The following is a 27,419-nucleotide window of genomic DNA, read 5'->3' on the forward strand; positions in this document are numbered from 1 at the left end:
GTGTAAGGCTATTAACCAAAAGGTTGGTGGTTCAATCCCACCCAGGGACATAATTGACCTTGTTATCAGATTTTGGTGATCTTTAAGCAGACAAGTCAAAATTTCAAACCCCCTGTTATGGTGTAGGGTACCTGGCCTTCTCTGATGTAATCAGAGTTAGATTTGATTCAGTGATTTTATAAAAACAGCTAGGAAGCACAATTTAGCAGTGGGTTGCAGAGAAAAAGAAATATGCTGGCAGAAAAATCCAATTGAGTGATTAAACAGCTCTTCATTTTCTGGCTTTATTTTTATGCTAACTAATTTGTTCTCTGAAAAGTGTCCACAAAGCCAAGTATCTGATTAACATATTTGTAGGGATGGTTTTTCACCTATTACTAAATTAAACTTGCTTCATTGGAAAGGCAGCAAGATGCATCCTCATTTCAATATCTACTGAAATAATACAGGTTGACACCAGGAAACATTAACGCCACTGCATCCTTGCTGCTTTCTCATGTGGAAGTCTGTTTAATGTGAAAACAAGGTGATATCTAATTAGCACACAGGTAAGGAATTAAGAAAATCTTTATTTAAGGGTAAAGATGTTTCTCACAAAATCATTGCCCCAATGCATCATTGAAATTCAAGCTGGAAAGATGATTTTAATATATCACTTGTACATTTTGTATTGCTCTTCTGGTGACAATGTAGTTTGTTTTTGTCAATTACCATTTTAATAATAGGGTAAAGAAAATTAAGTGGATTTTTGAAAGAAAACAATACTGTCAATATACTATTAAAACAAATTAAAATGGTAAAAGTTATTGTACTTTAAGTAAAAATAAAAGCTAAAATATCAATCCCAGTTTTGGATTACTTTAATGAACAAAAAAAAAATGCATATAGCAAAGGATAGTTTCAATCTGCCTACCTCTGGGTTATGGGCCCAGCATGCTTCCATTGCAGTACTCTGCTGCACATGTAAGTGCAAGAGATCCTGAAGCACTCACTCATCATGCGAAAGTACCAATGTGTTTCTTCATTGGTTGCTGGAAGAAACATCTTACAAAAACTCTCCAGATTATTGACTTTTTAAAGTTTTTCTAGGAAACGTTCTAGATGAAAGCTTATTAGTCTTTGTCAGTATATACTTTTTGCAAAGTGTCTCTGTGGCGCAATCGGTTAGTGTGTTCAGCTATTAATCAAAAGGTTGGTGGTTCAATCCCACCCAGGGACGTAATTGACCTTGTGATCAGATTTTGGTGATATTTAAGTAGACAAGTCAAAATTGCAAACCCCCTCTTATAGTGTAGGGTACCTGGCCTTCTCTGATGTAATCAGAGTTAGATTTGATTAAGTGATTTTATAAAAAAACAGCTAGGAAGCACAATTTAGCAGTGGGTTGCAGAGAAAAAGAAAAATGCTGGCAGAAAAATACAATTGAGTGATTAAACAGCTCTTCATTTTCTGGCTTTATTTTTATGATAACAAATTTGTTCTCTGAAAAGTGTCCACAAAGCCAAGTATCTGATTAACATATTTGTAGGGATGGTTTTTCACCTATTACTAAATTAAACTTGCTTCATTGGAAAGGCAGCAAGATGCATCCTCATTTCAATATCTACTAAAATAATACAGGTTGACACCAGGAAACATTAACGCCACTGCATCCTTGCTGCTTTCTCATGTGGAAGTCTGTTTAATGTGAAAACAAGGTGATATCTAATTAGCACACAGGTAAGGAATTAAGAAAATCTTTATTTAAGGGTAAAGATGTTTCTCACAAAATCATTGCCCCAATGCATCATTGAAATTCAAGCTGGAAAGATGATTTTAATATATCACTTGTACATTTTGTATTGCTCTTCTGGTGACAATGTAGTTTGTTTTTGTCAATTACCATTTTAATAATAGGGTAAAGAAAATTAAGTGGATTTTTGAAAGAAAACAATACTGTCAATATACTATTAAAACAAATTAAAATGGTAAAAGTTATTGTACTTTAAGTAAAAATAAAAGCTAAAATATCAATCCCAGTTTTGGATTACTTTAATGAACAAAAAAAAAATGCATATAGCAAAGGATAGTTTCAATCTGCCTACCTCTGGGTTATGGGCCCAGCATGCTTCCATTGCAGTACTCTGCTGCACATGTAAGTGCAAGAGATCCTGAAGCACTCACTCATCATGCGAAAGTACCAATGTGTTTCTTCATTGGTTGCTGGAAGAAACATCTTACAAAAACTCTCCAGATTATTGACTTTTTAAAGTTTTTCTAGGAAACGTTCTAGATGAATGCTTATTAGTCTTTGTCAGTATATTCTTTTTGCAAAGTGTCTCTGTGGCGCAATCGGTTAGTGTGTTCAGCTATTAATCAAAAGGTTGGTGGTTCAATCCCACCCAGGGACGTAATTGACCTTGTGATCAGATTTTGGTGATATTTAAGTAGACAAGTCAAAATTTCAAAAACCCCTGTTATGGTGTAGGGTACCTGGCCTTCTCTGATGTAATCAGAGTTAGATTTGATTCAGTGATTTTATAAAAACAGCTAGGAAGCACAATTTAGCAGTGGTTTGCAAAGAAAAAGAAATATGCTGGCAAAAAAATCCAATTGAGTGATTAAACAGCTCTTCATTTTCTGGCTTTATTTTTATGCTAACAAATTTGTTCTCTGAAAAGTGTCCACAAAGCCAAGTATCTGATTAACATCTTTGTAGGGATGGTTTTTCACCTATTACTAAATTAAACTTGCTTCATTGGAAAGGCAGCAAGATGCATCCTCATTTCAATATCTACTGAAATAATACAGGTTGACACCAGGAAACATTAACGCCACTGCATCCTTGCTGCTTTCTCATGTGGAAGTCTGTTTAATGTGAAAACAAGGTGATATCTAATTAGCACACAGGTAAGGAATTAAGAAAATCTTTATTTAAGGGTGAAGATGTTTCTCACAAAATCGTTGCCCCAATGCATCATTGAAATTCAAGCTGGAAAGATGATTTTAATATATCACTTGTACATTTTGTATTGCTCTTCTGGTGACAATGTAGTTTGTTTTTGTCAATTACCATTTTAATAATAGGGTAAAGAAAATTAAGTGGATTTTTGAAAGAAAACAATACTGTCAATATACTATTAAAACAAATTAAAATGGTAAAAGTTATTGTACTTTAAGTAAAAATAAAAGAGCAAAAATATCAATCCCAGTTTTGGATTACTTTAATTAACAAAAAAAAATGCATATAGCAGAGGATAGTTTCAATCTGCCTACCTCTGGGTTATGGGCCCAGCATGCTTCCATTGCAGTACTCTGCTGCACATGTAAGTGCAAGAGATCCTGAAGCACTCACTCATCATGGGAAAGTACCAATGCGTTTCTTCATTGGTTGATGGAAGAAACATCTTACAAAATCTCTCCAGATTATTGACTTTTTAAAGTTTTCTAGGAATTGTTCTAGATGAATGCTTATTAGCCTTTGTCAGTATGGACGTTTGCAAAGTGTCTCTGTGGTGCAATCGGTTAGTGTGTTTGGTTATTAACCAAAGGGTTGGTGGTTCAATCCCACCCAGGGATGTTATTGACCTTGTCATCAGATTTTGGTGATCTTTAAGTAGACAAGTCAAAATTTCAAACCCCGTCTTATGGTGTAGGGTACCTGGCCTACTCTGATGTAATCAGAGTTAGATTTGATTAAGTGATTTTATCAAAAAACAGCTAGGAAGCACAATTTAGCAGTGGGTTGCAGAGAAAATGAAATATGCTGGCAGAAAAATCCAATTGAGTGATTAAACAGCTCTTCATTTTCTGGCTTTATTTTTATGCTAACAAATTTGTTCTCTGAAAAGTGTCCACAAAGCCAAGTATCGGATTAACATCTTTGTAGGGATGGTTTTTCACCTATTACTAAATTAAACTTGCTTCATTGGAAAGGCAGCAAGATGCATCCTCATTTCAATATCTACTGAAATAATACAGGTTGACACCAGGAAACATTAACGCCACTGCATCCTTGCTGCTTTCTCATGTGGAAGTCTGTTTAATGTGAAAACAAGGTGATATCTAATTAGCACACAGGTAAGGAATTAAGAAAATCTTTATTTAAGGGTGAAGATGTTTCTCACAAAATCGTTGCCCCAATGCATCATTGAAATTCAAGCTGGAAAGATGATTTTAATATATCACTTGTACATTTTGTATTGCTCTTCTGGTGACAATGTAGTTTGTTTTTGTCAATTACCATTTTAATAATCGGGTAAAGAAAATTAAGTGGATTTTTGAAAGAAAACAATACTGTCAATATACTATTAAAACATATTAAAATGGTAAAAGTTATTGTACTTTAAGTAAAAATAAAAGAGAAAAAATATCAATCCCAGTTTTGGATTACTTTAATTAACAAAAAAAAATGCATATAGCAGAGGATAGTTTCAATCTGCCTACCTCTGGGTTATGAACCCAGCATGCTTTCATTACAGTACTCTGCTGCACATGTAAGTGCAAGAGATCTTGAAGCACTCACTCATCATGGGAAAGTAACAATGTGTTTCTTCGTTGGTTGATGGAAGAAACATCTTACAAAAACTCTCCAGATTATTGACTTTTAAAAGTTTTTCTAGGAAACGTTCTAGATGAATGCTTATTAGCCTTTGTCAGTATGGACTTTTGCAAAGTGTCTCTGTGGCGCAATTGGTTAGTGTGATTGGTTATTAACCAAAGGGTTGGTGGTTCAATCCCACCCAGGGATGTAATTGACCTTGTTATCAGATTTTGGTGATCTTTAAGTAGACAAGTCAAAATTTCAAAAACCCCTGTTATGGTGTAGGGTACCTGGCCTTCTCTGATGTAATCAGAGTTAGATTTGATTCAGTGATTTTATAAAAACAGCTAGGAAGCACAATTTAGCAGTGGTTTGCAGAGAAAAAGAAATATGCTGGCAAAAAAATCCAATTGAGTGATTAAACAGCTCTTCATTTTCTGGCTTTATTTTTATGCTAACAAATTTGTTCTCTGAAAAGTGTCCACAAAGCCAAGTATCTGATTAACATCTTTGTAGGGATGGTTTTTCACCTATTACTAAATTAAACTTGCTTCATTGGAAAGGCAGCAAGATGCATCCTCATTTCAATATCTACTGAAATAATACAGGTTGACACCAGGAAACATTAACGCCACTGCATCCTTGCCGATGATAACCTCAAGTTGGGTCATTCGGTGCTGCAGAGTCGTACGCACTCTTCCACCCGTTCAAGAGCTTTGGTATAACCCCATGGTTCTTAATGTGACCCCAGCATCCTCTAGGTCGTATGAGAAAATAGGATTTTAATACCTACCGGTAAATCCTTTTCTCTTAGTCTGTAGAGGATGCTGGGCACCCGTCCCAGTCCATACTGTGTCTGCAGTTATTACTTGTGGTTATACACATGTTGTGTTATGGTTCTGGTCAGCTTTTTGCTGCAATTGTTCATGCCGTTGGCTTGTGTTCTGTTGAATGCCACGTTCTGCGGCATGCTTAAGGTGTGAGCTGGTAAGATGCTCACCTTAGTTTAACAATAAATCCTTTCCTCGAAATGTCCGTCTCCCTGGGCACAGTTCCTATAACTGGAGTCTGGAGGAGGGGCATAGAGGGAGGAGCCAGTTCACACCCTTTGATAGTCTTAAAGTGCCCATGTCTCTTGCGGATCCCGTCTATACCCCATGGTTCTTAATGTGACCCCAGCATCCTCTACGGACTAAGAGAAAAGGATGCCCTTGCGCACTATCCTGACTTCTCCTCCCGTCTGCTTACTTTGTGCCTTCCAACGCACAATGCGAACTACAGGTGGTGCTGCAGGGCCCACACCCTTTTACTTGCCTTACAGAACAGCTCTGGAGCTGTTACAGTGCCCAGCTGCTGCAAGAAATCAGCTTGAATGCTTCAGGGGATGGGGCATGGCCAACATGAGCCCCACACCAAAGGAGGGTGTGGGTGTTTAATGAGAACTAGGGGTCATCCAAGCACTGCAAAAGGCCGCCATGCCCTGCACGCCCCTTTTCTCTTTTCATATGCAGATGAGGGTTCCAGCCAACTTTGGCCCACTGCTTGGATAACATCACTGTATGCAAATCCGTCTGCTGCAGACCTTCCCCCAGGAATGCTTGTACTTGATGTTGCATATGGTTTGATATTTGATGGTGCTTCAGTATTAGGCAGCCTTCCGCCCTCCCATGTTCATCTGAAAAGATGTGGTCTCCCTGCAGTTGTTGTCCCCAGACGAGAGTTCCCTTGTGCTTCCTCAGTTGAATCTCCTTAACTTGACGGGGGAGGGGCTGCCCGAGCAGCCACCCTCCCCAGCCCTATCCCAACTCATACTTATTTTGCATATGAGATCTCTTGATCATGAAGATTGTTCTCACAGGGTGAGGTTCATCCATTATATTTTAAAATAGGAAGGTACAAATTACATATTTGAATTGCATTTATGTGCTTGATTCAAATGTCCCCCCCCCCCTTCCATTCTCAATTGTGCCCGTCAGCAGCTATTCTAAGGTTGCTGCCAATGGGTGTGACACATTAATTTCTTCTGTGGGGTACACTGGACTCCACAAGGATTCACATTGGGGTGTAGAGTAGGATCTTGATCTGAGGCACCAACCGGCTCAAAGCTTTTGACTGTTCCCAAGATGCTCAGTGCATTCTCCTCTATAACCCCGCTTCCATGAACAGGGAGCTCAGTTTGTAGTTGGTGCCTTCAGTAGCAGGCCACTTAACAGGGGCCTGCCTCAGGCAGCCTATTCTTAGCTATAAATTTTGACAAGAAAAGAAGAACTTGTTTTATGAGAATCTACAAGGGCTGCAGCAGGCTAGGTCTAATAGACATCTTTACTGCAGCTTCATCACTCCCAGCGGCGCTGTATACTCCCATGCCCTGGTTGCTGGGTCACTGCAGCGGAGGCTCCGGTTTCATCCTAAGGTCAGTCACACACACACCACCCTTCCGGATCACGAGGCCGCTGATGAAGGGGAGCGTGGCCGTAGGGGGTGGACCGTGTGCGCACTGGCGTGGACACTGATTACTGGGCAGCCGCTCCACTAGCCACCAGGTACAGTTAAGGAGCACAGGTCTGGGGGTTTTTCTCCTATATTAACCCAATTTTGTACTGCCCGCAGCGCATTGTGATAGGTAATAGGGCCTGATTCAGGTTGGATTGCAATCACAATAAGCGATCCAACTGCAAAAATTGCTAAGAGCATACGCATGTGCCTGCATTTTCTGTGGCACCCCGCAGAGAATGCGATCGCCTCTGCCTGTCAATCGGGGCGGGGGGGGGGGATAGGTGGGTCAGCAACACTCCATTTCCAAGTCAGGGATGGAGCGGTGCGGGGGCAAGGCTTCAAAATGGGGTCTGCAACGGAGGAGACACAGGGGGCGTGGTCACAGCGGCTGTATGACATCACATTCAGCCGCTGTGATCACAAAAATGGTGGCGGCTTCCTGCGCGCACATACAGTCTGCACCAGCAGGAGGCTACATCATTTTTTATGATCACGCTGAACTGCAGTGCGACTGCAATTACAGCATGGACAAGAAGGGAGGCGTCATGCTGGGTGGCCATGCCCTTTCACTGTGCAGGAGCCAGCACCGCTCACACACTAGTCCCCGGGTGCAGCCCCCAACCCCCGGGACACCCGGAGCAACAAAATGTAGATTCAGGCCACCAGGCCACGCCCCTACCTATGAAACCATGCCTCCTTTTTACCATTGCGCTGCTTATCTGCGCGCACTGCATTACAATCTCCCTCGCCACCTCTCTGGGTGTCACCAGTGATAGTGACACCTCTGCCATGCTTGTAGCAGCTGGTCCTAAGATCTACGCCTCAAGCCCTGAGTGTTTGCCCTTGTGACTTGTTGATCATCATAGCGAAGCAGATGCTTACAGAAAACTGCAGGGGCTTAGATTGAAAATAAAAAAATTGATAGGTATAAGGTAGAGAGGAGCGGGTTCGGTTCTCCGAGAACCGAATTCCCCACGAACTCCACGTTGTTTACACTGGTCCGAGGCAGGCTCGGTTGTTCCCGCCTGACTCGGAAAACCTGAAAAAGGGAAAATGTCATCATCCCGCTGTCGGATTCTCGCGAGATTCGGATTCCATATAAAGAGCTGCGCGTTGCCGCCATTTTTACTCGTGCATTGAAAATAGAGCGGAATGGACGTGGCTATGTTCTCTCAGTGGAAATCTCAATATCAGTGCTCAGTATCAGTGGTTACTTATTGCTGCTCAGTAATACTAGTAGTGTGTCTCTCCTGCTCAGTGTCAGTTCTCAGTAGTATCCTCATCAGTGCTCAGTATCACTGCTCATTGTCTTGTGCTGCATTGTGGTGCTCAGCATACTACAGTACATTACTAATAGTCCAGTGCTGCATCTTGCTGCTCAGTGTCAGTTCTAGTATCCTCATCAGTGCTCACTATCACTGTTCATTGCATTTTGGTTTTCTGTATACTACAGTAACATAGTAATATAGTAACATATAGTAACATAGTTTTTGAGGTTGAATAGAGGCAAATTGCCCATCGTGTTCAACCTGTTTTAAGTTGTGATGATTCTACATACTTGCTGAATAATGTTTTATGACTAGTTAGCTACTATAACTCATGTTACCCCCGGATTAACCATGTTGATATTTTAAGTATTATAACCTTGGATAGCTTTTTCATTCAGAAATGTATCCATTCCTTTTTTAAATCCAATTACAGAGTCCACCATTACCACCTTCCCTGGCAGGGAATTCCACATCCTGATTGCCCTAACAGTGAAGATCATAGTATCTCACCTGGCAGGTAAGTAGGAGTTGGGCTAGAGCTGTGGAGGATTGCTGCTCGGGCACCCCCTGTCAAGTGAAGGAGATCCAACTGAGGCAGCACAAGGGAACTCTCGAAAGAAGAACAAGGCTAGAGGAAGATCTGAGACAAAGAAATCTGACTTTTACCAGAGCTGACCAGAGGAAAGCACAAACACAGTCCCCCACTACCACAAATAATGCAGTCGAGTTTCCCACATTTGGGGAAATCACAGGGGTCAGCATACCCAGAATGCAATGAATGAACCTCACCCTGGGAGAACAATCTTCATGACCATGGTATCTCCTATGCAAAATAAGTATGATTTGGGATAGGGCTGGGGAGGGCCGCTGCTCAGGCACATCTCTGTCAAGTAAAGGAGATTCAACTGAGGCAGCACAAGGGAACTCTCATCTGGGGACAACAACTGCAGGGAGAACACATATTTTCAGATGAAAATCTTGGTCATGCTCTGGTTTCTCTTCAGAACGAACAAATCTTTCGCCTTTTACTAAAGATTTCCGTGGAGAGGAGCAAAACTGAGTTTTACCTCAATTTTTGCATGCCCCATCTTTTTGGGGTTTCTTTTATCGGTTTAAAGATAGAATGAGTGTGCTTTAATGAAAGCTCATTTGCATAGAAATGACAGTAAATGTTTGTTTCTTTTCAAACAGAACTTTCTTGACCATGCTACTTGCTTGAAAGATCTGGGAGCACATGGAATACAGTACAAACCATGCTTATAGCAAGGAGAAGCCAGGTGAGAAATCTGCTTTCTTTCAAATTGGGCGCTCACTTTGATCTGAATGAGGACTGCTGGCATGGCACTCAGGCGACAGGTGGAATCTTGGTCATGCTCTGGTTTCTCTTCAGAACTAACAAATATTTCGCCTTTTATTAAAGATTTCCGTGGAGAGGAGCAAAACTGAGTTTTATCTCAATTTTTGCATGCCCCATATTATTGGGGTTTCTTTTATCAGTTTAAAGACAGAACGAGTGTGCTTTCTTGTTAGCTTTAATGTAAGTTTATTTGTATAACAATGACAGTAAATGTCTGTTTCTTTTCAAGCAGAACTTTCTTGACCATACTAATTGCTTGAAAGATCTGGGAGCACATGGAAAAGAGTACAAACCATGCTTATAGCAAGGGGAAGCCTGGTGAGAAATCTGCTTTCTTTCTTTCAAATTGGGTGCTCACTTTGAGCTGAATGAGGACTGCTGGCATCAGGGCCGGCTCTAGGCATGTTCGAATAGAGCGGCCGCGCAGGGCGCCACCCTTAATGGGCGCCACACGCTGGCGCCGCCATATTCGATGCTGGAGCCGGCCCTGTGTGTGTGCTGCTGCAGCATTTGGCGGTCGCGCTGTGTATGCGCGCTGCGCGGCGCCGGTATCTAACGTCAGACGCCGGCGCCGCGCATAGCCCGCCTGCACAAGTGGCCGCCCACCTGCCCGCCAGCCCGGACCCAGGCTCAGGCTCACTCGCCCGGCCTCCCGCCCGCCCGCCAGCGCTCCCACACAGGCGGACAGCAGTACTCCTCCCCAGCGCCGCAGGTATTTTTTTTTTTTTGGGGGGGGGGAGATCCGCACTGTGGGGGCATTTCTGGCACACAGGGGGCATTTTTGGTTATGTGGGGGCATTTCTGGCACTGTGGGGGCATTTCTGGCTCTGTGGGGGGCATTTCTGGCACTGTGGGGGCATTTCTGGCACTGTGGGGGCATTGCATATCTGGCTCTGTGGGGGCATATTTGGCACTGTGGGGACATATCAGGCACTGTGGGGACATTTCTGGCACTGTGGGGGCATTTCTGGCACTGTGTGGGCATTTCTGGCACTGTGGGGGCATTTCTGGCACTGTGGGGGCATTTATCTGGCTCTGTGGGGGCATTTATCTGGCTCTGTGGGGGCATTTATCTGGCTCTGTGGGGGCATTTATCTGGCACTGTGGGGGCATTTCTGGCACTGTGGGGGCATTTCTGGCACTGTGGGGACATATCAGGCACTGTGGGGGCATATCTGGCACTGTGGGGGCATATCTGGCACTGTGGGGGCATATCTGGCACTGTGGGGGCATTTCTGGCACTGTGGGGGCATTTCTGGCACTGTGGGGGCATTTATCTGGCTCTGTGGGGGCATTTATCTGGCACTGTGGGGGCATTTATCTGGCACTGGGGGCATTTATCTGGCACTGTGGGGGCATTTCTGGCACCGTGGGGGCATATCTGGCACTGTGGGGGCATATCTGGCACTGTGGGGACATATCTGGCACTGTGGGGGCATTTATCTGGCTCTGTGGGGGCATTTATGTATCAGGCACCGTGGGGGCATTTATGTATCAGGCACCGTGGGGGCATTTATGTATCATGCACCGTGGGGGCATTTATGTATCATGCACCGTGGGGGCATTTATGTATCAGGCACCGTGGGGACATTTATGTATCTGGCACCGTGGGGGCATTTATGTATCTGGCACCGTGGGGGCATTTATGTATCTGGCACCGTGGGGGCATTTATGTATCAGGCACCGTGGGGGCATTTATGTATCTGGCACCGTGGGGGCATTTATGTATCTGGCACCGTGGGGGCATTTATGTATCTGGCACCGTGGGGGCATTTCTTGCACTGTGGGGGCATTTCTTGCACTGTGGGGACATTTCTTGCACTGTGGGGGCATATCTTGCACTGTGAGGGCATTAATGTATGTGGCACTGTGGGGGCATATCTGCGCTGTGGGGGCATTTATCCATCTGGAACTGTGTGGCCATTTATGTAGCTGGCACTGCTGGGGGGCATGTCACGTGTAGCTGGCACTGCTGGGGGGCATGTCATGTGTAGCTGGCACTGCTGGGGGGCATATCATGTAGTGTTCCCGCTAGGCGTCTGTGGCTGGGCAGTGTGTCTCAGTGCTCTACCTGGCGCAATGTGTCTAACGTGCTCTTATAGGAGGTTCTACCTGGTGCAATGTGTATTAGCTGCACTACTGTGTGGTGTAATGTGAATTGCCACTATAATGTGGCTACGCACCTTCCCCACGAAGTAACTCCCCTAAATTTTTGCTGCGCGCCTTCGGCGCGCACTGTCCATGCTTTGGCGTGTGGAAATGGGAACAACAAGCATTACAGTATGTACATCATTTTGCCCACCTAACTTAAAAATGTGCCCTCCCTGTGATCAGCAACCTGCCCTAAAAAGTGAACACTAGCACGTGTAGCTGGCACTGCTGGAGGGCATGTCATGTGTAGCTGGCACTGCTGGGGGACGAGACCACGCCCACTTTTTCAAGAGGCCACACCCACTTTTCCAAGGGCGCGCGCGCCTTCGGCGCGCGCATGGGGGGGGGGCACTTTTACATTTTCTCGCTCAGGGTGCTAGTAGGCCTGGAGCCGGCCCTGGCTGGCATGGCACTCAGGCGACAGGTGGAATCTTGGTCATGCTCTGGTTTCTCTTCAGAACGAACAAATCTTTCGCCTTTTACTAAAGATTTCCATGGAGAGGAGCAAAACTGAGTTTTATCTCAAATTTTGCATGCCCCATCTTATTGGGGTTTTATTTTATCGGTTTAAAGATAGAACGAGTGTGCTTTAATGTAAGCTCATTTGCATAGAAATGACAGTAAATGTTTGTTTCTTTTCAAACAGAACTTTCTTGACTATACTAATTGCTTGAAAGATCTGGGAACACATGGAAAAAAATACAAACCATGTTTATAGCTAGGGGAAGCCTGGTGAGAAATCTGCTTTCTTTCTTTCAAATTGGGTGCTCACTTTGAGCTGAATAAGAACTGCTGGCATGGCACTCAGGCGACAGGTGGAATCTTGGTCATGCTCTGGTTTCTCTTCAGAACGAACAAATCTTTCGCCTTTTACTAAAGATTTCCGTGGAGAGGAGCAAAACTGAGTTTTATCTCATTTTTTCCTTGCCCCATCTTATTGGGGTTTTATTTTATCTGTTTAAAGATAGAACGAGTGTGCTTTAATGTAAGCTCATTTGCATAGAAATTACAGTAAATGTTTGTTTCTTTTCAAACAGAACTTTCTTGACCACACTAATTGCTTGAAAGATCTGGGAGCACATGGAAAAGAGTACAAACCATGTTTATAGCAAGGGTAAGCCTGGTGAGAAATCTGCTTTCTTTCATTCAAATTGGGTGCTCACTTTCAGCTGAATGAGAACTGCTGGCATGGCACTCAGGCGACAGGTGGAATCTTGGTCATGCTCTGGATTCTCTTCAGAACTAACAAATATTTCGCCTTTTATTAAAGATTTCCGTGGAGAGGAGCAAAACTGAGTTTTATCTCAATTTTTGCATGCCCCATATCATACCTCCCAACTGTCCCGATTTTCGCGGGACAGTCCCGTTTTTTGGGGACTGTCCCGCTGTCCCACCTGCGGGCCGCAGTGTCCCGCGGTGGGGAGGACAGTTGGGAGGCTCTGTCTGTCGCTGCCCTGCTTAGCAGAGCAGCGGTGAATAGACGCTGTGCGCATGCGCACAGCGTCTATTCACTGAAGTCAGAGGGAGAGGTGGCATGCCAGCGGCTCACAGAGCGCTGGGCATGCCCCCTCAGTGCCGAAAACGGGGGCGTGACTCGCGATCGCGGGTCCTCCCGCGAAGTCACACCCCCTTTTACTTAGGCCACGCTGCAATTGTTCATGCCGTTGGCTTGTGTTCTGTTGAATGCCACGTTCTGCGGCATGCTTAAGGTGTGAGCTGGTAAGATGCTCACCTTAGTTTAACAATAAATCCTTTCCTCGAAATGTCCGTCTCCCTGGGCACAGTTCCTATAACTGGAGTCTGGAGGAGGGGCATAGAGGGAGGAGCCAGTTCACACCCTTTGATAGTCTTAAAGTGCCCATGTCTCTTGCGGATCCCGTCTATACCCCATGGTTCTTAATGTGACCCCAGCATCCTCTACGGACTAAGAGAAAAGGATGCCCTTGCGCACTATCCTGACTTCTCCTCCCGTCTGCTTACTTTGTGCCTTCCAACGCACAATGCGAACTACAGGTGGTGCTGCAGGGCCCACACCCTTTTACTTGCCTTACAGAACAGCTCTGGAGCTGTTACAGTGCCCAGCTGCTGCAAGAAATCAGCTTGAATGCTTCAGGGGATGGGGCATGGCCAACATGAGCCCCACACCAAAGGAGGGTGGGGGTGTTTAATGAGAACTAGGGGTCATCCAAGCACTGCAAAAGGCCGCCATGCCCTGCACGCCCCTTTTCTCTTTTCATATGCAGATGAGGGTTCCAGCCAACTTTGGCCCACTGCTTGGATAACATCACTGTATGCAAATCCGTCTGCTGCAGACCTTCCCCCAGGAATGCTTGTACTAGATGTTGCATATGGTTTGATATTTGATGGTGCTTCAGTATTAGGCAGCCTTCCGCCCTCCCATGTTCATCTGAAAAGATGTGGTCTCCCTGCAGTTGTTGTCCCCAGACGAGAGTTCCCTTGTGCTTCCTCAGTTGAATCTCCTTAACTTGACGGGGGAGGGGCTGCCAGAGCAGACACCCTCCCCAGCCCTATCCCAACTCATACTTATTTTGCATATGAGATTTCTTGATCATGAAGATTGTTCTCACAGGGTGAGGTTCATCCATTATATTTTAAAATAGGAAGGTACAAATTACATATTTGAATTGCATTTATGTGCTGGATTCAAATGTCCCCCCCCCCCCTTCCATTCTCAATTGTGCCCGTCAGCAGCTATTCTAAGGTTGCTGCCAATGGGTGTGACACATTAATTTCTTCTGTGGGGTACACTGGACTCCACAAGGATTCACATTGGGGTGTAGAGTAGGATCTTGATCTGAGGCACCAACCGGCTCAAAGCTTTTGACTGTTCCCAAGATGCTCAGTGCATTCTCCTCTATAACCCCGCTTCCATGAACAGGGAGCTCAGTTTGTAGTTGGTGCCTTCAGTAGCAGGCCACTTAACAGGGGCCTGCCTCAGGCAGCCTATTCTTAGCTATAAATTTTGACAAGAAAAGAAGAACTTGTTTTATGAGAATCTACAAGGGCTGCAGCAGGCTAGGTCTAATAGACATCTTTACTGCAGCTTCATCACTCCCAGCGACGCTGTATACTCCCGTGCCCTGGTTGCTGGGTCACTGCAGCGGAGGCTCCGGTTTCATCCTAAGGTCAGTCACACACACACCACCCTTCCGGATCACGAGGCCGCTGTTGAAGGGGAGCGTGGCCGTAGGGGGTGGACCGTGTGCGCACTGGCGTGGACACTGATTACTGGGCAGCCGCTCCACTAGCCACCAGGTACAGTTAAGGAGCACAGGTCTGGGGGTTTTTCTCCTATATTAACCCAATTTTGTACTGCCCGCAGCGCATTGTGATAGGTAATAGGGCCTGATTCAGGTTGGATTGCAATCACAATAAGCGATCCAACTGCAAAAATTGCTAAGAGCATACGCATGTGCCTGCATTTTCTGCGGCACCCCGCAGAGAATGCGATCGCCTCTGCCTGTCAATCGGGGCGGGGGGGGGGGGATAGGTGGGTCAGCAACACTCCATTTCCAAGTGAGGGATGGAGCGGTGCGGGTGCAAGGCTTCAAAATGGGGTCTGCAATGGAGGAGACACAGGGGGCGTGGTCACAGCGGCTGTATGACATCACATTCAGCCGCTGTGATCACAAAAATGGTGGCGGCTTCCTGCGCGCACATACAGTCTGCACCAGCAGGAGGCTACACCATTTTTTATGATCACGCTGAACTGCAGTGCGACTGCAATTACAGCATGGTCAAGAAGGGAGGCGTCATGCTGGGTGGCCATGCCTTTTCACTGTGCAGGAGCCAGCACCGCTCACACACTAGTCCCCGGGTGCAGTCCCCAACCCCCGGGACACCCGGAGCAACAAAATGTAGATTCAGGCCACCAGGCCACGTCCCTACCTATGAAACCATGCCTCCTTTTTACCATTGCGCTGCTTATCTGCGCGCACTGCATTACAATCTCCCTCGCCACCTCTCTGGGTGTCACCAGTAATAGTGACACCTCTGCCATGCTTGTAGCAGCTGGTCCTAAGATCTACGCCTCAAGCCCTGAGTGTTTGCCCTTGTGACTTGTTGATCATCATAGCGAAGCAGATGCTTACAGAAAACTGCAGGGGCTTAGATTGAAAATAAAAAAATTGATGGGTATAAGGTAGAGAGGAGCGGGTTCGGTTCTCCGAGAACCGAATTCCCCACGAACTCCACGTGGTTTACACTGGTCCGAGGCAGGCTCGGTTGTTCCCGCCTGACTCGGAAAACCTGAACAAGGGAAAATGTCATCATCCCGCTGTCGGATTCTCGCGAGATTCGGATTCCATATAAAGAGCTGCGCGTTGCCGCCATTTTTACTCGTGCATTGAAGAGAGAGCGGAATGGACGTGGCTATGTTCTCTCAGTGGAAATCTCAATAGCAGTGCTCAGTATCAGTGGTTACTTATTGCTGCTCAGTAATACTAGTAGTGTGTCTCTCCTGCTCAGTGTCAGTTCTCAGTAGTATCCTCATCAGTGCTCAGATCACTGCTCATTGTCTTGTGCTGCATTGTGGTGCTCAGCATACTACAGTACATTACTAATAGTCCAGTGCTGCATCTTGCTGCTCAGTGTCAGTTCTAGTATCCTCATCAGTGCTCACTATCACTGTTCATTGCATTTTGGTTTTCTGTATACTACAGTAACATAGTAATATAGTAACATATAGTAACATAGTTTTTGAGGTTGAATAGAGGCAAATTGCCCATCGTGTTCAACCTGTTTTAAGTTGTGATGATTCTACATACTTGCTGAATAATGTTTTATGACTAGTTAGCTACTATAACTCATGTTACCCCCGGATTAACCATGTTGATATTTTAAGTATTATAACCTTGGATAGCTTTTTCATTCAGAAATGTATCCATTCCTTTTTTAAATCCAATTACAGAGTCCGCCATTACCACCTTCCCTGGCAGGGAATTCCACATCCTGATTGCCCTAACAGTGAAGATCATAGTATCTCACCTGGCAGGTAAGTAGGAGTTGGGCTAGAGCTGTGGAGGATTGCTGCTCGGGCACCCCCTGTCAAGTGAAGGAGATCCAACTGAGGCAGCACAAGGGAACTCTCGAAAGAAGAACAAGGCTAGAGGAAGATCTGAGACAAAGAAATCTGACTTTTACCAGAGCTGACCAGAGGAAAGCACAAACACAGTCCCCCACTACCACAAATAATGCAGTCGAGTTTCCCACATTTGGGGAAATCACAGGGGTCAGCATACCCAGAATGCAATGAATGAACCTCACCCTGGGAGAACAATCTTCATGACCATGGTATCTCCTATGCAAAATAAGTATGATTTGGGATAGGGCTGGGGAGGGCCGCTGCTCAGGCACATCTCTGTCAAGTAAAGGAGATTCAACTGAGGCAGCACAAGGGAACTCTCATCTGGGGACAACAACTGCAGGGAGAACACATATTTTCAGATGAAAATCTTGGTCATGCTCTGGTTTCTCTTCAGAACGAACAAATCTTTCGCCTTTTACTAAAGATTTCCGTGGAGAGGAGCAAAACTGAGTTTTACCTCAATTTTTGCATGCCCCATCTTTTTGGGGTTTCTTTTATCGGTTTAAAGATAGAATGAGTGTGCTTTAATGAAAGCTCATTTTCATAGAAATTACAGTAAATGTTTGTTTCTTTTCAAACAGAACTTTCTTGACCATGCTACTTACTTGAAAGATCTGGGAGCACATGGAATACAGTACAAACCATGCTTATAGCAAGGAGAAGCCAGGTGAGAAATCTGCTTTCTTTCAAATTGGGCGCTCACTTTGATCTGAATGAGGACTGCTGGCATGGCACTCAGGCGACAGGTGGAATCTTGGTCATGCTCTGGTTTCTCTTCAGAATGAACAAATCTTTCGCCTTTTATTAAAGATTATCCGTGGAGAGGAGCAAAACTGAGTTTTATCTCAATTTTTGCATGCCCCATATTATTGGGGTTTCTTTTATCAGTTTAAAGACAGAACGAGTGAGCTTTCTTGTTGGCTTTAATGTAAGTTTATTTGTATAACAATGACAGTAAATGTCTGTTTCTTTTCAAGCAGAACTTTCTTGACCATACTAATTGCTTGAAAGATCTGGGAGCACATGGAAAAGAGTACAAACCATGCTTATAGCAAGGGGAAGCCTGGTGAGAAATCTGCTTTCTTTCTTTCATATTGGGTGCTCACTTTGAGCTGAATGAGGACCGCTGGCATGGCACTCAGGCGACAGGTGGAATCTTGGTCATGCTCTGGTTTCTCTTCAGAACGAACAAATCTTTCGCCTTTTACTAAAGATTTCCGTGGAGAGGAGCAAAACTGAGTTTTATCTAAATTTTTGCATGCCCCATATTATTGGGGTTTCTTTTATCTGTTTAAAGACAGAACGAGTGTGCTTTCTTGTTAGCTTTAATGTAAGTTGCCATAGATGCAGTGAAACACGCGTGTAGGGCACGGCGTGTCCTCGTGTATTTGACTCATGTGAAATGTTATAAAACAAAAATATATGATTATGATGTTAGCTGTTAGTCTCCACTAATAGGGAATAGAAGCTGAGCTATAAGAAAGGAATACACTAGATATGATGTCACTTAGCAATTACAATGTCTAAAGTGCATACAGATAGCTACTAATAACTCTTGATAAGAAAGTATATCAGTGTGGGTATATTTATATGATGGGATATTGGGACTAGTGAATATATATCACTCCTGCTGTCCAGATTGGCAATAACCAGACAATTATGATAAGAGTAGAGATGTCACATGGGCTGCTATAGATATTAATTTAATGCTGTATGTGTCATTTGTTACAAATGGATACATTTTCTATGAGTCAGCCTAGCAGCTGCATGTTCTAACAGAACACTATCCTCACACAGAATCTGCTAACCTTGAGATAACTAAATGACAGTGTGTAACAGTCTCTTTACTATAAGACTGTTACAAAGTAATATATATATTTGAAGTCAGTCTAGCAGCTGTGTGTTCCAGCAGTTTATAAGACAAAGAAAATCTCCTATTGTGGAATCTAGACACATGGGACTGCTGGCCTGTGTCATACTATTTCTATGTAATACCAGTAACATGTATATAACTGTTACATAATTGTTACAAATGGATAAATCTTTGAGTCAGCCTAGCAGCTGCATGTCCTAACAGGACACCATAAATCCTTTACAGTGTAACAAATTGATTGGTAACACTTAAAGGCTGGAGAGCAGTTATATGCCTTACTAGCATACTCAATATACCACATTATTACACCAGTTACCACGATTATTGACAGCGCATTTGATATATTATATTACCCTCACACTGAGTCTGTTTACCTTTAGATAACTAAGTGACCGAATATGTAACAGTTTCTCTATCATAAGACTGTTACAAAGTGAGATAGATATATTTGGAAGTCAGTCAAACAGCTGTGTGTTTCAGCGGTTTATAAGAAAATTCCTCATTGTGGAATCTGGACCACTAAGGGTTATTATATATATAGCACATGGAATTGCCACATCTCCCTATATGATAATTTCATTACACTGTAACATAATAAGAATTAACTCTTTAACAGTGTAAATAGAGAGTAATGAATCTCTGACACATGGAATATATTATTTCTTAGATGAATTGGATAAACCATTATGACAGACACTTTGCTTCCTAATAAGAATTGAGGTGGCTATACCTCTAAGGAAAGCATTATTGCCTACGCCTAGATCAGATTAAATAAGATCTGGCTGAATATATGAAGGAAGGTTGCTATTTATATGAGAATTGGAATTGCTATATTCCTTAAGGCAACCCCACCGATTGATATATGTTGTCAATTAAGTATATCTGAACGGCTATATCTGGACCAGATTTAATAAGATCTGGCTGATTATATGAAGGAGGGCTGCTATTTATATTGGAATTGCCATATTCCTTAAGGCAACCGCACCTGTTGGTATATCTCGCCAATTAACTATATCTAAACAGCTAAATTAAAGCTATTCATCATTTTTTTAGTTTGGATATTAATAAATATGATCTTTCCATGATGCATAGAGATTTCCCTATCAAGTGATTCCTTATCCGATATAGAAAGCTATCCCCCTATGGTATTGAATTTAGGAATATAGTCTTAGGGGACACAGAGAAATAAGTGATCCCCATCTACCTAAGCACCCCACAAATTGGAGGTTAGCTTACCGGTTATACTCAATCACCCCCACAAATTCGCCAATGGGGATGGCTTCCCGGGAGGTAACCCCTATTGAGTGAAGGGAGTATATAGGATACGACCCAGTGGTACCTGATGACATAGATACTAACAGCTATTTAATAACATTACGCTAGAAAGTGATTATTAGCAACATATATATCTATATAAACAACCCCGCCAGGGTTGTGCCTTCAAAAATAATCACACACGGACACGCTTTTTAAACCTTTTTTTCACATCTCTTTATTCTTCTTATGCACATGTATGTTAGTTCTGTGATTTTAACCTTTATGTTTCACTGCAGTTTGGGATAATAATATTAATATTTATCCAATTTTAATACATACTTAATAAAGGTTATATTTTATGATTCATTCATTCTGTCCAGTGCGTCAACAGTGCAGATTTCTTCTTGTTTTTTCTCCCAAATTCTATAACAATGACAGTAAATGTTGTTACTTTTCAAACAGAACTTTCTTGACCATGCTACTTGCTTGAAAGATCTGGGAGCACATGGAAAACAGTACAAACCATGCAGTATCACAAGATCCTTTATTTGATCTTTCATGAAGATAGAGCAGAATTGAGGACACGTCAACAATTTCTGCCGAAGGTGGTTCATCTTTCCACATGGTGCCTTTGGCCACTGACACCTTCGTTGAGTCAAAGTCTCTGGCTGTGGTCAGAACTTTGAAAATTTATGTCACCAGAACGGTTCAGATTAGGAAAACAGAGGCTCTGTTTGTCCTGTATGCTCCCAACAGGATTGGGTGTCCTGCTTCCATGTAGACCATTATGCGCTGGATCTGTGGTAAGATTCAGCATGCTCATTCCACGGCAGGATTGCCGTTACTGAAATAGGTGAAGACCCATTCTACTAGAAAGGTGGGTTCATCCTGGGCAGCTGGTCGGGGAGTCTCGGCATTGCAATTTTGCCGAGCAGCTATTTAGTAAACACTTTTGCTAAGTTTTACAAGTTTGATACCTTGGCTGATGATAACCTCAAGTTGGGTCATTCGGTGCTGCAGAGTCGTACGCACTCTCCCACCCGTTCAAGAGCTTTGGTATAACCCCATGGTTCTTAATGTGACCCCAGCATCCTCTAGGTCGTATGAGAAAATAGGATTTTAATACCTACCGGTAAATCCTTTTCTCTTAGTCCGTAGAGGATGCTGGGCACCCGTCCCAGTCCATACTGTGTCTGCAGTTATTACTTGTGGTTATACACATGTTGTGTTATGGTTCTGGTCAGCTTTTTGCTGCAATTGTTCATGCCGTTGGCTTGTGTTCTGTTGAATGCCACATTCTGCGGCATGCTTAAGGTGTGAGCTGGTAAGATGCTCACCTTAGTTTAACAATAAATCCTTTCCTCGAAATGTCCGTCTCCCTGGGCTCAGTTCCTATAACTGGAGTCTGGAGGAGGGGCATAGAGGGAGGAGCCAGTTCACACCCTTTGAAAGTCTTAAAGTGCCCATGTCTCTTGCGGATCCCGTCTATACCCCATGGTTCTTAATGTGACCCCAGCATCCTCTACGGACTAAGAGAAAAGGATGCCCTTGCGCACTATCCTGACTTCTCCTCCCGTCTGCTTACTTTGTGCCTTCCAACGCACAATGCGAACTACAGGTGGTGCTGCAGGGCCCACACCCTTTTACTTGCCTTACAGAACAGCTCTGGAGCTGTTACAGTGCCCAGCTGCTGCAAGAAATCAGCTTGAATGCTTCAGGGGATGGGGCATGGCCAACATGAGCCCCACACCAAAGGAGGGTGGGGGTGTTTAATGCGAACTAGGGGTCATCCAAGCACCGCAAAAGGCCGCCATGCCCTGCATGCCCCTTTTCTCTTTTCATATGCAGATGAGGGTTCCAGCCAACTTTGGTCCACTGCTTGGATGACATCACCGTATGCAAATCCGTCTTCTGCAGACCTTCCCCCTGGAATGCTTGTACTAGTTGTTGCATATGGTTTGATATTTGATGGTGCTTCAATATTAGGCAGCCTTCCACCCTCCCATGTTCATCTGAACAGATGTGGTCTCCCTGCAGTTGTTGTCCCCAGACGAGAGTTCCCTTGTGCGTCCTCAGTTGAATCTCCTTAACTTGACGGGGGAGGGGCTGCCCGAGCAGCCACCCTCCCCAGCCCTATCCCAACTCATACTTATTTTGCATATGAGATCTCTTGATCATGAAGATTGTTCTCACAGGGTGAGGTTCATCCATTATATTTTAAAATAGGAAGGTACAAATTACATATTTGAATTGCATCTATGTGCTGGATTCAAATGTCCCCCCCCCCCCTTCCTTTCTCAATTGTGCCCGTCAGCAGCTATTCTAAGGTTGCTGCCAATGGGTGTGACACATTAATTTCTTCTGTGGGGTACACTGGACTCCACAAGGATTCACATTGGGGTGTAGAGTAGGATCTTGATCTGAGGCACCAACCGGCTCAAAGCTTTTGACTGTTCCCAAGATGCTCAGTGCATTCTCCTCTATAACCCCGCTTCCATGAACAGGGAGCTCAGTTTGTAGTTGGTGCCTTCAGTAGCAGGCCTCTTAACAGGGGCCTGCCTCAAGCAGCCTATTCTTAGCTATTAATTTTGACAAGAAAAGAAGAACTTGTTTTATGAGAATCTACAAGGGCTGCAGCAGGCTAGGTCTAATAGACATCTTTACTGCAGCTTCATCACTCCCAGCGGCGCTGTATACTCCCGTGCCCTGGTTGCTGGGTCACTGCAGCGGAGGCTCCAGTTTCTTCCTAAGGTCAGTCACACACACACCGCCCTTCCGGATCACGAGGCCGCTGATGAAGGGGAGCGTGGCCGTAGGGGGTGGACCGTGTGCGCACTGGCGTGGACACTGATTACTGGGCAGCCGCTCCACTAGCCACCAGGTACAGTTAAGGAGCACAGGTCTGGGAGTTTTACTCCTATATTAACCCAATTTTGTACTGCCCGCAGCGCATTGTGATAGGTAATAGGGCCTGATTCAGGTTGGATTGCAATCACAATAAGCGATCCAACTGCAAAAATTGCTAAGAGCATACGCATGTGCCTACATTTTCTGCGGCACCCCGCAGAGAATGCGATCGCCTCTGCCTGTCAATCGGGGCGGGGGGGGGGGGAGAGGGGGGTCAGCAACACTCCATTTCCAAGTCAGGGATGGAGCGGTGCGGGGGCAAGGCTTCAAAATGGGGTCTGCAACGGAGGAGACACAGGGGGCGTGGTCACAGCGGCTGTATGACATCACATTCAGCCGCTGTGATCACAAAAATGGTGGCGGCTTCCTGCGCGCACATACAGTCTGCACCAGCAGGAGGCTACACCATTTTATATGATCACGCTGAACTGCAGTGCGACTGCAATTACAGCATGGTCAAGAATGGAGGCGTCATGCTCGGTGGCCATGCACTGTCACTGTGCAGGAGCCAGCACCGCACACACACTAGTCCCCGGGTGCAGCCCCCAACCCCCGGGACACCCGGAGCAACAAAATGTAGATTCAGGCCACCAGGCCACGTCCCTACCTATGAAACCATGCCTCCTTTTTACCATTGCACTGCTTATCTGCGCGCACTGCATTACAATCTCCCTCGCCACCTCTCTGGGTGTCACCAGTGATAGTGACACCTCTGCCATGCTTGTAGCAGCTGGTCCTAAGATCTACGCCTCAAGCCCTGAGTGTTTGCCCTTGTGACTTGTTGATCATCATAGCGAAGCAGATGCTTACAGAAAACTGCAGGGGCTTAGATTGAAAATAAAAAAATTGATGGGTATAAGGTAGAGAGGAGCGGGTTCGGTTCTCCGAGAACCGAATTCCCGACGAACTCCACGTGGTTTACACTGGTCCGAGGCAGGCTCGGTTGTTCCCGCCTGACTCGGAAAACCTGAACAAGGGAAAATGTCATCATCCCGCTGTCGGATTCTCGCGAGATTCGGATTCCATATAAAGAGCTGCGCGTTGCCGCCATTTTTACTCGTGCATTGAAGAGAGAGCGGAGAGGACGTGGCTATGTTCTCTCAGTGGAAATCTCAATATCAGTGCTCAGTATCAGTGGTTACTTATTGCTGCTCAGTAATACTAGTAGTGTGTCTCTCCTGCTCAGTGTCAGTTCTCAGTAGTATCCTCATCAGTGCTCAGTATCACTGCTCATTGTCTTGTGCTGCATTGTGGTGCTCAGCATACTACAGTACATTACTAATAGTCCAGTGCTGCATCTTGCTGCTCAGTGTCAGTTCTAGTATCCTCATCAGTGCTCACTATCACTGCTCATTACATTGTGGTGTTCTGTATACTACAGTAACATAGTAATATAGTAACATATAGTAACATAGTTTTTGAGGTTGAATAGAGGCAAATTGCCCATCGTGTTCAACCTGTTTTAAGTTGTGATGATTCTACATACTTGCTGAATAATGTTTTATGACTAGTTAACTACTATAACTCATGTTACCCCCGGAATAACCATGTTGATATTTTAAGTATTATAACCTTGGATAGCTTTTTCATTCAGAAATGTATCCATTCCTTTTTTAAATCCAATTACAGAGTCCGCCATTACCACCTTCCCTGGCAGGGAATTCCACATCCTGATTGCCCTAACAGTGAAGATCATAGTATCTCACCTGGCAAGTAAGTAGGAGTTGGGCTAGAGCTGTGGAGGATTGCTGCTCGGGCACCCCCTGTCAAGTGAAGGAGATCCAACTGAGGCAGCACAAGGGAACTCTCGAAAGAAGAACAAGGCTAGAGGAAGATCTGAGACAAAGAAATCTGACTTTTACCAGAGCTGACCAGAGGAAAGCACAAACACAGTCCCCCACTACCACAAATAATGCAGTCGAGTTTCCCACATTTGGGGAAATCACAGGGGTCAGCATACCCAGAGTGCAATGAATGAACCTCACCCTGGGAGAACAATCTTCATGACCATGGTATCTCCTATGCAAAATAAGTATGATTTGGGATAGGGCTGGGGAGGGCCGCTGCTCAGGCACATCTCTGTCAAGTAAAGGAGATTCAACTGAGGCAACACAAGGGAACTCTCATCTGGGGACAACAACTGCAGGGAGAACACATATTTTCAGATGAACATGGGAGGGCAGAAGGCTGCCTAATACTGAAGCACCCCCAAACAACAAACCAAATGCAACTACTAGTGCAAGCATTCCTGGGGGAAGGCCTGCAGCAGATGGATTTGCATATGGTGATGTCATCCAAGCAGTGGGTCAAAGTTGGCTTCAACCCTCGTCTGCATATGAAAATAAAAATGGGGTGTGCAGGGCATGGCGGCCTTTTGCGGCGCTTGGATGACCCCTAGTTCGCATTAAACACCTCCACCTTCCTTCGGTGTGGGGCTCATGTTGGCTATGCCCCAGCCCCTGAAGCATTCAAGCTGATTTCTTGCAGCAGCTGGGCACTGTAACAGCTCCAGAGCTGCTCTGTAAAGCAAGTAAAAGGGTGTGGGCCCTGCAGCACTACCTGTAGTTTGCATTGTGCTTTGGAAGGCACAAAGTAAGCAGACGGGAGAAGTCAGGATAGTGCACAAGGGCATAGAAGGGAGCGGCTCAAGAAAAGAGAAGTGGAAACAGACAGCAAACTAGGCTGGAGAGAGACCTGAGACAAAGAGATCTGAATTATACGAGAGCCGACCAGAGGAAACACAAATTATGTAATCAAGTGTCCCACATTTGGGGAAATCGTAGGAGCAGCACACCCAGAGTGCATTGGGTGAGCCTTGCCCTGGGAGAAGCACCTTCCTGATCATAGTATCTCACCTGGCAGGTAAGTAGGAGTTGGGCTAGAGCTGGGGAGGGTCGCTGTTCGGGCACCCCCCTGTCAAGTGAAGGAGCTCCAACTGAGGCAGCACAAGGAAACTCTCGAAAAAAGAACAAGGCTAGAGGAAGATCTGAGACAAAGAAATCTGACTTTTACCAGAGCTGACCAGAGGAAAGCACAAACACAGTCCCCCACTACCACAAATAATGCAGTCGAGTTTCCCACATTTGGGGAAATCACAGGGGTCAGCATACCCAGAATGCAATGAATGAACCTCACCCTGGGAGAACAATCTTCATGACAATGGTATCTCCTATGCAAAATAAGTATGATTTGGGATAGGGCTGGGGAGGGCCGCTGCTCAGGCACATCTCTGTCAAGTAAAGGAGATTCAACTGAGGCAGCACAAGGGAACTCTCATCTGGGGACAACAACTGCAGGGAGAACACATATTTTCAGATGAACATGGGAGAGCAGAAGGCTGCCTAATACTGAAGCACCCCCAAACAACAAACCAAATGCAACAACTAGTACAAGCATTCCTGGGAAAAGGTCTGCAGAAGACGGATTTGCATACGGTGATGTCATCCAAGCAGTGGGCCAAAGTTGGCTGGAACCCTCATCTGCATATGAAAAGAGAAAAGGGGTATGCAGGGCATGGCGGCCTTTTGCGGCGCTTGGATGACCCTTAGTTCGCATTAAACACCTCCACCCTCCGTCGGTGTGGGGCTCATGTTGGCTATGCCCCAGCCCCTGAAGCATTCAAGCTGATTTCTTGCAGCAGCTGGGCACTGTAACAGCTCCAGAGCTGCTCTGAAAGGCAAGTAAAAGGGTGTGGGCCCTGCAGCACTACCTGTAGTATGCATTGTGCGTTGGAAGGCACAAAGTAAGCAGACAGGAGAAGTCAGGAGAGTGCACAAGGGCATAGAAGGCAGCGGCTCAAGAAAAGAGAAGTGGAAACAGACAGCAAACTAGGCTGGAGAGAGACCTGAGACAAAGAGATCTGAATTATACGAGAGCCGACCAGGGGAAACACAAATTATGCAGTCAAGTTTCCCACATTTGGGGAAATCGCAGGAGCAGCACACCCAGAGTGCAATGGGTGAGCCTTGCCCTGGGAGAAGCACCTTCATGATCATAGTATCTCACCTGGCAGGTATGTAGGAGTTGGGCTAGAGCTGGGGAGGGTCGCTGCTTGGGTACCCCCCTGTCAAGTGAAGGAGATCAAACTGAGGCAGCACAATGGAACTCTCGAAAGAAGAACAAGGCTAGAGGAAGATCTGAGACAAAGAAATCTGACTTTTACCAGAGCTGACCAGAGGAAAACACAAACACAGTCCCCCACTACCACAAATAATGCAGTTGAGTTTCCCACATTTGGGGAAATCACAGGGGTCAGCATACCCAGAATGCAATGAATGAACCTCACCCTGGGAGAACAATCTTTATGACCATGGTATCTCCTATGCAAAATAAGTATGATTTGGGAAAGGGCTGGGGAGGGCCGCTGCTCAGGCACATCTCTGTCAAGTAAAGGAGATTCAACTGAGGCAGCACAAAGGAACTCTCATCTGGGGACAACAACTGCCGGGAGAACACATATTTTCAGATGAACATGGGAGGGC

The 27,419-nt window shown here is 45.0% G+C and overlaps 15 non-coding genes across 15 annotated transcripts; 8 read left to right on the plus strand and 7 right to left on the minus strand.

Annotated features, from left to right (window-relative positions):
- Window positions 1–8,962: 8,962 nt before the first annotated feature.
- Window positions 8,963–9,126, minus strand: LOC135032147 (U1 spliceosomal RNA). Its single transcript, XR_010227701.1, has one exon. It is a non-coding gene; the product is annotated as a U1 spliceosomal RNA (small nuclear RNA).
- Window positions 9,127–9,270: 144 nt separating this feature from the next.
- Window positions 9,271–9,386, plus strand: LOC135032262 (U5 spliceosomal RNA). The gene has a single exon (XR_010227805.1). It is a non-coding gene; the product is annotated as a U5 spliceosomal RNA (small nuclear RNA).
- A 270-nt stretch (window positions 9,387–9,656) lies between these two features.
- Window positions 9,657–9,772, plus strand: LOC135032298 (U5 spliceosomal RNA). The gene has a single exon (XR_010227840.1). It is a non-coding gene; the product is annotated as a U5 spliceosomal RNA (small nuclear RNA).
- Window positions 9,773–12,232: 2,460 nt separating this feature from the next.
- Window positions 12,233–12,348, plus strand: LOC135032288 (U5 spliceosomal RNA). Its single transcript, XR_010227830.1, has one exon. It is a non-coding gene; the product is annotated as a U5 spliceosomal RNA (small nuclear RNA).
- Window positions 12,349–12,623: 275 nt separating this feature from the next.
- LOC135032283 (U5 spliceosomal RNA) lies at window positions 12,624–12,739 on the plus strand. The gene has a single exon (XR_010227825.1). It is a non-coding gene; the product is annotated as a U5 spliceosomal RNA (small nuclear RNA).
- Window positions 12,740–13,014: 275 nt separating this feature from the next.
- LOC135032314 (U5 spliceosomal RNA) lies at window positions 13,015–13,127 on the plus strand. The gene has a single exon (XR_010227856.1). It is a non-coding gene; the product is annotated as a U5 spliceosomal RNA (small nuclear RNA).
- Window positions 13,128–16,967: 3,840 nt separating this feature from the next.
- On the minus strand, window positions 16,968–17,131 carry LOC135032158 (U1 spliceosomal RNA). The gene has a single exon (XR_010227712.1). It is a non-coding gene; the product is annotated as a U1 spliceosomal RNA (small nuclear RNA).
- Window positions 17,132–17,275: 144 nt separating this feature from the next.
- Window positions 17,276–17,391, plus strand: LOC135032264 (U5 spliceosomal RNA). Its single transcript, XR_010227807.1, has one exon. It is a non-coding gene; the product is annotated as a U5 spliceosomal RNA (small nuclear RNA).
- A 270-nt stretch (window positions 17,392–17,661) lies between these two features.
- Window positions 17,662–17,778, plus strand: LOC135032307 (U5 spliceosomal RNA). The gene has a single exon (XR_010227849.1). It is a non-coding gene; the product is annotated as a U5 spliceosomal RNA (small nuclear RNA).
- Window positions 17,779–18,064: 286 nt separating this feature from the next.
- Window positions 18,065–18,180, plus strand: LOC135032265 (U5 spliceosomal RNA). The gene has a single exon (XR_010227808.1). It is a non-coding gene; the product is annotated as a U5 spliceosomal RNA (small nuclear RNA).
- A 6,630-nt stretch (window positions 18,181–24,810) lies between these two features.
- LOC135032319 (U1 spliceosomal RNA) lies at window positions 24,811–24,974 on the minus strand. Its single transcript, XR_010227861.1, has one exon. It is a non-coding gene; the product is annotated as a U1 spliceosomal RNA (small nuclear RNA).
- A 671-nt stretch (window positions 24,975–25,645) lies between these two features.
- On the minus strand, window positions 25,646–25,808 carry LOC135032248 (U1 spliceosomal RNA). The gene has a single exon (XR_010227794.1). It is a non-coding gene; the product is annotated as a U1 spliceosomal RNA (small nuclear RNA).
- A 152-nt stretch (window positions 25,809–25,960) lies between these two features.
- Window positions 25,961–26,124, minus strand: LOC135032337 (U1 spliceosomal RNA). The gene has a single exon (XR_010227879.1). It is a non-coding gene; the product is annotated as a U1 spliceosomal RNA (small nuclear RNA).
- Window positions 26,125–26,795: 671 nt separating this feature from the next.
- On the minus strand, window positions 26,796–26,958 carry LOC135032206 (U1 spliceosomal RNA). The gene has a single exon (XR_010227756.1). It is a non-coding gene; the product is annotated as a U1 spliceosomal RNA (small nuclear RNA).
- Window positions 26,959–27,110: 152 nt separating this feature from the next.
- Window positions 27,111–27,274, minus strand: LOC135032328 (U1 spliceosomal RNA). The gene has a single exon (XR_010227870.1). It is a non-coding gene; the product is annotated as a U1 spliceosomal RNA (small nuclear RNA).
- Between the last annotated feature and the right edge of the window lie 145 nt (window positions 27,275–27,419).

The sequence above is a fragment of the Pseudophryne corroboree genome, unplaced genomic scaffold (assembly GCF_028390025.1).
Source record: "Pseudophryne corroboree isolate aPseCor3 unplaced genomic scaffold, aPseCor3.hap2 scaffold_541, whole genome shotgun sequence".
In the NCBI taxonomy this organism is placed as follows: Eukaryota; Metazoa; Chordata; class Amphibia; order Anura; family Myobatrachidae; genus Pseudophryne; species Pseudophryne corroboree.